The sequence below is a fragment of the Hippopotamus amphibius genome, chromosome 1 (assembly GCF_030028045.1).
Source record: "Hippopotamus amphibius kiboko isolate mHipAmp2 chromosome 1, mHipAmp2.hap2, whole genome shotgun sequence".
Lineage (NCBI taxonomy): Eukaryota > Metazoa > Chordata > Mammalia > Artiodactyla > Hippopotamidae > Hippopotamus > Hippopotamus amphibius.
The window spans coordinates 82,410,723-82,421,133 of NC_080186.1; the positions used below are offsets into that span (position 1 = coordinate 82,410,723).

Sequence of the window (10,411 nt, forward strand, 5' to 3'; positions counted from 1 at the left end):
GTGTTGTAAGCACTGCAGTGCCCTTTGGTGGTTATTGTAGATGTACTGTGCTTTTAAGAAGAGGGTCTGACAAGTATATACATGCAATTTTTAGCCTTTGCTTTTGGCCTTCTGTTGCTCTGATGCTTTTTGTAATTAAAAGGGAGGGAGGTGTGAGTGTGGGCTGAAGACAGGATTGGGGTCGTCAAGACTTGAGCCTGATCCTGTTTCTGATGTTGAATCTCCCTCTGGCCTTGGGTGAATTCCTTAAATTTTTAATGAAGACTCTAATAAAGGGTCCAGGAGTTTCTTGGGGACATGCTAAAATTGTTGAAAATACTAAATATTGAAAATATCTTCTCAACAACACAGCTACATCTTTTGGCAAATTCCAAATTTCTTTTTGTGACTTGCCAGGGTCAGATACCCTAGCTTCTCTCTGCTTGAGCACCATCAGATAGCTGGCCCATTTTTCATCAAAATAGGAATATCAGGCATGGGCATTCATTAATTGTAGCCATTAAAAAAACAAACAAACAAACTCCTGAGCAAATTCAAGTAGAATGTGTTTATGAAAGCCAAGGCCTGTTGCCAAAGAAAGGGGTGTGTGTGTGTGTGTGTGTGTGTGTGTGTGTGTGTGTGTGTGTGTGTGTATGTCTTCTCTGAGCCACCTGCTATGTTATGTAATATCTGATCCTTGATCCCTGGATGTTATCCAGTGAGTAGCTGGTTGGATTTGAGGCCTAACATGACTTGGGAGCTGTTTATAGCCTAGCTGGGAACTAGATGACTATGGAGTTTCAATCCTGTTTGATAAACAGTCTCTTCCCCTGGTCCATCTGACACAGTCCAGCTGGTTTGCAGGGCCAGCAATCTTGCCTACTGTGTCTCTAGAGAGAGGCTTCTGAATGGTCAGCGAGGAGCCGCTGCAGAGCCGGTGGCAGCCCATCCCAGGCTTGCAGGAAGGGTTTCAGGCACTTGTGAGGACATCTGTTCTTCTACGCAGGGGTTTACAGGCTTTCTCTGTTAAGGAGTTTTAACATCCTAAGCGGCCACTTGAGTTTTTTGGAGGGAACGTGTATATTACCTCCCCTCTAAGCCAGGCTCTTTCTTTGGGGCTGGCCCAGGGCCTGTTGCTGCCAGTGCACAGGGCCTAGGGGACTGTTACAGCATTGGATTTGTCTAGAATGGCCTATTTTTAGCTGTTGGGTGAATCAAAAATGATATTTCTATCAGACCACCTAAGTCAACCAAGCTAGGCTGCCGTAATGTAACCGAGATGCAAACTAATTAGAACCACCTAATGGTGGGGGGAGTTGCTGCACTGCTGGGCAGCTCTGTTCCACATACACATTCAGGACCCAGAGTCCTTCCATCTTGTGGCTTTGCCATCCTGAATCCTTAAGCTTGTTTCCATGGTTACCACAAAACCAAGTTCCAGTCAGCAGAGTTGGGGAAAGAGCATGGCGGGGCACTCCTGGTCTGATGTCACACCTATCACTTCCGCTCTATTCTGCTGAAGAGAGCTTAGTGACCAGGACATACCACAAGGCTTGAGAAATGATGTCTCTACCTGGGCAGCTTGGTGCCACGTCATTCTCTGTTATTGTGGAAGAGGTGAATGGCTGCAGTGCATAGCTAGCAGCCTCCCCACAGCCTATTCTTTTAAATCATTCAGGTAGAAGTTCTGTGTTCAAAGCCTGCCCTCAGAGCTGGATTCATGGGTGTGAGGCCCAGGCACTTGTGCTTGATTTAATGCTCTGCTATTGCCATGTTGAAATTCTAAATAATTTTTTGATAAGCTTTCATTTTGCAATGGCCCCCCAAAATTACATAGCCAGTTCTGCCTGCCATTTCCCAAATTAGCATTCTCATTCTACCCAATTCAGTATTAAAAGACAATCATGAAAGGTCATAGGAGGGATGGGATGCAAAGGTGAGTGAGGTTCAATATCTGGCATCTTCCAATCCAGCAGGGGGGTGAGAGAAGTGGAGCAGTTGTCATGCTGAAGAGTCCTTCCCATGCTGCTGTGAATATTCCTGGGAGTGAAGATTGGCTTCTGATGGTGGTGGTGGTGTCAGGGCATAGCGGGTGGTGGTGTAAGATATTGGCTCTGGATAGGATAGTTTTTAAATGAACTGTTTCAAGCCTACAAAAAATAGAGAATCTTACAAATATCTATGTATCCACCACTTAGTTTTGTCAACTCTTAACATGTTACCATGCTTGCTTCAGATATTTTTAAGAAATTTGAATACTACATATGTAATTGAGCCTCCTTAGTGTCTCTCCTTGAATCTCATTCCCCGCCCTCCCACCTAGAAGCAATCACGTCCTGAATTTGGTGTTCATAATCCTCAAGCATAGTACTTTTCACTGTGTGTACATGTATCTATAAATAACCTTTAGTACTTTCCCATGTTTTCAATTTTATAGAAATGGCAGCATACACTATTCATTCATTAATCCCACAAATACTTACCGAGTAGCTACCATGGCCAGGCACTGTTTTTGGCACTGGGGGTAGGGGAAATGCTGGCCAGCTCCACCAAACGGGCCGTCCCCATTGATGGGGTGTGGCAGTCTGTCACTGAGTGTGCCAAGCAGATCTGTCTGGGCGTGCTTGAGATGCTCTCCCCGTCCCCACAATGGAGGGTCACAACCATTTTGTACCAGACCATGCCAGAGAGCTCTCTTGTCATCTGTGAGGGCGGCCAAGTTTGGTGCAGAGATGCTGCAGGCTACACTCACACCATCCATGGAGGGACCACCTCTAGGTGCCTACTCAGTTCAAGGACAACACACCATTTCTCCACTCTATCTGGCTAAGCTGAACTGGGTAGCAAGACAGCAGTCTCTTTTTGCCGTGTTGTACAGTGAGACTGGGTTTACCAGAATTGACTCCAGCTTTGCAGAGATCAAAGGCTTTGGGCAAGTTTGAATGCATGTAGTCAAACCACTCAAGAACTCAGCATTCCAAATAGCTTAATTGGCTACATAGTCAGGCACCAAGGCACCAACATTAATGAGATCTGCCAGATGCCCAGGGCCCAGATCAGAACTGCCAACCCAATGAAAGCCTCTCCTGGAAGGCAGCCTGGTTTTGTTGCCAGTATTAGTCTGGCCCAGAATCTAATCAATGCCAGGCTCTCCTCTGAGAAGGGCATGAGGTGCAGCTAGAATAGTGTATGTTCACTCATGACCCCTTTATGCTGTGTTCTCATAATCCAACTGTGAAATTGTGGTCAGCGATTTCCAGGTTTTAAATTATTTCTAAGTGTTCAGTTTCTATACAACTTTATCATCCCCTAGGAATTTAAAAATCACATTCTCTGTTCAGTTGTTAATGCTGGGATTCATATTTAGTTTTATAAGCTTTTCTCTGTTTTTAATTTTGTTTGGGGTTTTTTGGCTCATGAATTTTATTTATGTTTGTTGGTGAGAAAGGTAAGAGCAGAATGTTAAATTTCAGTTTAGTTCTGTAATGTCAAGAATTTAAAAACTAAAAAACGGTTTGGTTAACAACCAGAAAAAGAAACTAAACGGAAATTCCTGCCCTCATGGGTTTGTATTCTAGAGGAGCAGAGAGACAATAAGCAAGAAGAGAAAGTAAAAACAGTGTGTTTGAGAGTGATAACTGCTAAGGATTTAAGAAAAACAGAGAAGGGGGAATGGTGTCAGGATGGGGATGGGTAGTTGAAATTTTAGATTGAGTAGCCACAAAGGCCTTGCTATCCCTGTCCTGCTGCCATTAGATATTTTTTCTAACCATTAAGTTTTGAGATTTACCTATTTTGAAATACATATTTTTAATTAATTCATTGCCACTGCTTCATGACATCCATTGCATGAATTGGACATAATTCATTTATCAATTCTTTGGTTGATTAATATTCAGGTTGGTTTTTGATATTCTGCTATTAGAAACAAAGCTGCAAAGAGTACACCTGACCGTGTCTCCACGTGCACTAATACAGAACAGACCCAGGAGGAGACCGTTGGGCCAGTGGACATGCAGGTCTTCAGCTTCATTAGATGTTACCGAGTTGCTGTCCGAAACGATCGTGTCCATGTACGCTCTGCAGAAAAGGGTTACCACGGCAGGCCTGAAGCTGCTGCCTGCTAGGAGGGCCTGCCTGCTTGTTGGCTCTTGGCCGGTGCCTGGGAACTCAGATTTCTGGAGTGTTCCCACTGTTCTTTAACTGATAAGGGGGGTTACCTGTGTCTTGACTGTGCAACATTGTGGTTTATGCAGAGCACCTGCTTTCCCTCTGGGAGTTTGGAATTTTGGAACCTGCTAGTTAGAATGTGCTTATGTGACACCGTAGAAACCTTGAGTGCTGAGTCACTAATGGGCTTCCTGGGGCAGAAACACAACAAATGTGTTGCTGCATTTTGCTGCTGTGAAGTGACTTTTTATTTGGATTTTCATTTCCTTGACTATTAGTGAAGTTAAGCATCGTTTCATATGTTCAGTGACTGTTGGAGTTTCCTCTTCTGTGACGTGCCTATCATATCCTTTGCTCACTTTTCTTTTGGGTTGTTTGTCTTAACTTATTGAATCATAGGAGTTCTTTATATCTGGATGCTATCTGTTCATTATGTGCATTGAAAATAATTTCTCAGGGGGTATGGGGATATATGTGTAAATACAGCTGATTCACTTTGTTGTACAGTGGAAACTGCACAACATTGTAAAACAATTATACTCCAATAAAGATCTGAGGAAAAAAACAAAAAGAAAATAATTTCTCTCTGTTTGGGGCTTGTCTTTATTTCTTAGATTGTGTTTTGTTTTACGTAAGTTTTTCATTTTAATGTATTCAAGTTAATTATTCTTTCCCCTGTGGGGGTGGGGGGTGTGTGTGTGCGTGCACATGTGTGTTTGTCTTGTTGTGTGTCTTCTGAGAGGCTGTATGCAGTAGTGATTAAGGATGTGCTCAGTGGAGCTGGACTATGTGGGTTTAAATCCCAGCCCCACCACTTACTGTTCAATGTAGGTGAAGTTAACCTCTTTGGGCCTCTGTTCATTCATCTGTAAAATGGAGATAATCACAGTTATTGCTTATTAGGTAGTTGTAAGGATTACACACTTAAACATGTCAAGTGCTTCACACAGTGGCTGGCACACAGTTGGTGCTCAGTACGTGTTAACAAACATTATTGTTCAAGAAAACTTTTCTCACCCCAACGTGACAAAGACAGTGTCTTATGTTTTCTACCTAAAAATTTCAGGTTTGGCTTTTGAAAAGTCTTTCAGAAAGTCTTTAGTTACTCTTCCTTTTCCTTTTCTGTTTCCTTCCTTTCCTGAACAAACCATTCTTAAAGCCATTAGCGGGGTAGAGCAGGGTAGATGTCCACTTGGGGCTGAGCGGGGAGCCTCGACGGCCCTGAGTGGGGTGTAAGAGCCTAGAAGAAGGGAGGAGGGCATCCATGCATGAAGGTGGCCTGTGTGAGGGAGGGGAAAGTGTGGATATCAGAGCCCTGGTACTGTGACATGGGATCCTTATGGGAGCAAGAGTGGTGGCAGAGATGGAAGATTAGTTACATCTAGGGGGAGAGATCAAATAAGTAAATACATATGTAGTAATAGAAACAGTAAAACTAATCAGTTCAGAATCTCAGAGAGTGATGACAATTAAAATAACAAAAAGTGTAAAGTTGCATAATTGCTTAGCCTTCTGTAGTTCTCAAAGCTCATGTCTTCACACTGGTAAATACCACTGGGTACTCCAAAAAAGAGAGCCCGTCTCCAAAGTGGGGACTAAAAATAAATGGGGACTTCCTGGTTCTTCCCTGACACGTTTTCCCAAAAGCCCCAATTTAAAAATTTATCAACCCTATTGACCATGCTACTATGTATCTATAGAGCTTCTGAGGCCGCTGAGGAAACCAGCATGGATGTTCGCAGCTGGGCCCTCAAACACCACTGCTTTACAGGTAGGAATTGATGCTGTGCTTTAAGATGTCTTGTTGCATGAGGTGAGGTAGATGTGAGGCAGGTAAAAACTCAGGCTCAGTTATACCTTCCTGTAAACTGAGGATTATCTTGTACGCTGGGGCATCAGTCAAGATTGGAGATCTGAAATGATATTTTCTGAGCTTGAAAATTATCACTGTTCTCTGTCCTTAGACTTATCTTTGAATATCTGCTCTCCCAGCTAAACTGGAGTTACTTGAAGTCCCTATTATAAAACAGAGGAAAGGAAACAAGCAGTATCAGGGTCCCTAAAAGGCACCTCGAGCTGCTTTTGCTGTTCTTCTAACCTCTGCATTCTCACTAGAACAGGGGTGGGCACAGTATAGCCTGTGGGCCAAGTCCAGCCTCACTCCTTCCATTAGGTATTGTCTACAGCTGCTTCCTTGCTTAAAAGAGCTGAGTTGAGCAGTTGCTACCAGAGACTGTATAACTGCAAAGTTAAAAATATGTACTATCTGGCCCCTTCAGAAAGTTTGACGACCCCCACACGAGAATGTTAATACTGTAGGGACATTAGCCGGGTCTTGTGCGCTGCTTTAATTCCAGAATGTGGAGCATTGGATGCTTTCTGCCCCTCCCCTGCCCTCAGGGTCCTCTCCCCTTCTCTCTTACCCCTCTGCTTCTCTAGTAGGCCTAAGAGGATGGATCCAGCAGTCGGTATCATTCAAGAGCAAAGAGATCACCAAGCTCTGGTGGAAGATGGCAATAGCACCACGGCAAAGCCGCGTGCCTGGGATGCTGCTGCTAAGCAGCTGCTGCGTGTGCAGCCCTTTGCAGATGACATTGGCCCCTGAAACTCACCACAACCCGAGACGGTGGGATTCAGCTACAGGAAGATGTGCTCCCTTATGAAAGTCACTAATGTACAGAACCCAGAGGATGGCTGCTTTGGCCAAAGCTTGACTCACGGGACATAAACGTCTGAGCCTTGATATCAGGCAGCTGCTCAGAAAGCTGAGTGTGTGTCATGGTGAGCTTTGGGAAAGGCTCTGATGAGAGCACCTTTTGAGAGTTCTCATACCATATATGTCTCAGCACTTAAGGTAATAAGCTAAGAAACTACTAAATAATGGCCTCCATGATGACCTAGGCTCAACTTTGGAGCCCCGTGTTAGACAATGGTGGTGCAGAGCCACCTGCCCCGTGGCTCACCCCTCTCTTCATTGCTTTCCTGCCTTCCCAAGGGGCTTTATGTGCCATGTGTAGACCTGGACCTGTGTGATCAAGGACCACCTGTGACCCAGGAAAGAGGCCCACCACGCCCTAGAGACAGAATTTACACCAGCTGGGCAGGGATTTCTGGGTCTGGTGGGCATGTCTGCTCAGACATGGGAGTGAAGTAACTGGGGGAGGACCAGAGTGGGGCCTGAAGGGAAGGCTGGATGGCCAGCCAAGTAATTTAATCCTTCTGGGACTTGGTTTCATTTTCCATTAAAGCAGCGTAAACCAAACAATTACATAAGGGCTTAGTTTTTGAACGTGGAGCTATTTTCTAACTCTGCAAGCCTGTAGGTCTATGAATCTAAAACCTTCTAGTGCCTGTGCTTTCTTCAACTTGACAAACACCTTGAACAAAATGTGGCAGCAATTATGCCCTGTGGATGCCAGGAATCATGAACTGTTCATCCCAGAGGACCTGCTGAGGCATTGAATTACCACACTGAGGAAACCAAGCCCCAAATAGCCTGGGTCCAGTGGGCTGAGTGCTTCTGGTGCTTTCTAGGGGAAAAACTTCTTCCATTCTCCATAAGCCCCTCAGGTCTCTGGTGCAGAACTCACTCCTCGCTGGTCCTGGTGCAAATACCTAGGCTGCCACAAAGACCCTTTTTTCCAGGCCCAGAGATTTGCTGACCTATTTTCTGCCCGACTTTCCTCTTCTTCCTTCTTTAGGAGAGCCATAGTGGCAGGACCGAATGAAGCTCTCTATGAGCCGTTCACTCATAGTAAAAGAGATTCTCTTTTGATCCCAGCTGTTCTAAAATCTTGTTTTACAAAGAAGAATGGAAGCTTAGAAAATGTGGCAGCAAGTCATATTCCTGGAACATCTCCTAAGTGGTCTTATTTTCTGAACTGACTCTCTCCATTTTCTCCTCCTCTTCTTTGCAGATCTCTCTTATTAAACCAGATTGGGAGACTTTTCAATAGAGTAACATGTTCTCAGGAGATTTGGGCCAAGTTTCCAACCTGAATATTCCTCAAACCCAAAGTTTGTGCATGCCTCCTCCTTCTCAAGTTTTATGTTTCATGACTAGTATTTTTAATTTTTATTTAAAAAAATTTTTTTTTTTTTTTGGCCACGACTCGCAGCTTATGGGATCTTAGTTCCTGGACCAAGGATCGAACCCGGGCGCCTGGTAGCAGAAGCACAGAGTCCTAACCACTGGACTGCCAGGGAATTCCCCATGACAAAATTTTTTTTTTTAAAGCATAGCATCCCTGTTGTTTTGCCTGCCCTTTGCTACTGTCTTTGGCTGTCTGGAGACATCATTTTTTGGACCTACTTCCTTTCTGGCTTTTTCTTTTTTTCTGAGTTTTTAAAGTGTTCAGTTCAGCAAGTATCTGTGGGTCAGGAGCTGGGGAAAATCATGAAAAAGATGGACCTTGCCACTGGAGAGCTCAGGTGTAATAGAGACAGTTAAACTGAGCTTTCCTCCCCCAGGCGGGGCATGATTTTACCTTATACCTGACTCTTCCCAGTCCATGGTGCTTGCCTCAAACCCTTACAACCCACCAAGACTGAGTGCTGATCCCCCTCCCTGCTTAGTCTTCTTCCTTGTAGTATTGTAGTTGCTAATAAAAATTTACAGAACCAGCCGGAATGCAACGGGGTGAGCACCTGGGGGACCAGGGTGATCAACAGTATACTCCTGGGCTCCCCCAAACTCTAGTCTAACCCTAGTTCAAGTGACTTTTTTGGTTTTGGTCACTGGTAGATTTTAAAAAAGTCAAAACCAGATTAAGCTCTGAGGCTACCAAAGTGGTTTTGTAACCTCTATCAGCAGTTATTTGCCAAGAATCTACTATGTGCAAAGCTGCAAGCCAGTAGCTTGCAGGATGTAAAGCTGTGTTGCCTTCTGCCCTCTGTCTGCCTCTGGAGAAGCACAGGACTTTCCTCCCCCAGGGAAAAATGTCACCACTTCATGTTCAGTTTCTTCCATGTTCCTTTCTCATAATAGTTATTGGGTCTCCGCGTCTTTTCTTCCTCTTCCCTCCCTCCTTACCTCTGATGAAAGAAGTTTTCATATATCGAGGTATGGGGAAGACATTCGGGCTTATATATGAGTTAAGTTTTATGCTAGCTGAAACAGCCTATCTGTGGCCTATTAAACATACATTGTATATCTGGTTTAATTATTAAAGAAAAGGGCACATTGACCAGAAGTAAAGAATGTCCACGTTGAAAATTTAATGCCCCTCTTCCTGGGACACCAATGCTGGTACTCTTTTGATGATTCTTATCCCATCTTCCTGGGTGACAAGGCCATATTGCATATGCTGTACATGTACATGCTGGTCGTTTTTTTTTTTCTGAAACCTCAAAGAAATGTATCCCTAACTTGTTTAATGTTCTTTGTTCTGACAAGATATAAAACTGTGCTGAAAAACCTGGCTTCTCCAGAGCAGTTTCTCAGAGTAATCTGGGAAGCTGGCTTCCGGACTATAGTCGTCAGTTTGACTCAGATAAAACTCATTCCTAGTCTTATTATTGTTTATTGATTATTTTCATCAACACCTCCCTCCATCCCAGACTCTGGAGTATACCCATAGTATAGTGTGCACTGAGCAGCACTGCTCTAGAGAGTATGTGAACTAGGGAGCCCATCTGTGGGTCACGGAGGGGAGGCCGCTTGGCAAGGAAGTCCCTTTGCTCTTCTTGTCTTTTCCACAAGTCTTTTGAAATAATTTAATTTGAAACTATTATTTTCTGATTCTTGGTGTGCTTTTATGTGAACAAGTAGATGTCCTGTGAACTGCCGCCTCCTAGCTCACTGCAGAAGATGCACACGTCTGCACTGTGGAAACGGCCTCAGCATCTTTAAACAGTTACAAAGACATGTTGGATCTCACCTCCAACCAAAGAGCCACCCTCACCTGTTCTTACCTCTTTGTCTCCTGTCTTAATTATACCTATGAGATAGGCACTCAAATAAGTTGGGCAAACAGACGGAAAACCTAGATGCAAATAATACCCAGCTGACGGTGGATAATGTTTACATGCATTGCCAGTTGGGTGTTGTCTTCAAACTCTGTGAAGCCGACTTGACATGGAACATCAAGAGTAGTCCGTTCACTTCCACCACAGTGTTGCAGAATCTTGCTGTGACTGGCACCCCTGTGGTGATAACTCTCACAGAAGTTCACGCAATACAGCCGCAAAGAATATCTACAACTATACCACGTGGTGCACACAGTGAGATCAGTGAATTTGGATAGTTTGTGATAAGTATGCT

General features: G+C 44.2%; 1 pseudogene; it reads left to right on the forward strand.

Annotated features, from left to right (window-relative positions):
- The first annotated feature begins 2,512 nt into the window (after nucleotides 1–2,512).
- On the forward strand, nucleotides 2,513–3,160 carry LOC130841691 (poly(rC)-binding protein 1-like; annotated as a pseudogene).
- Nucleotides 3,161–10,411: the final 7,251 nt, after the last annotated feature.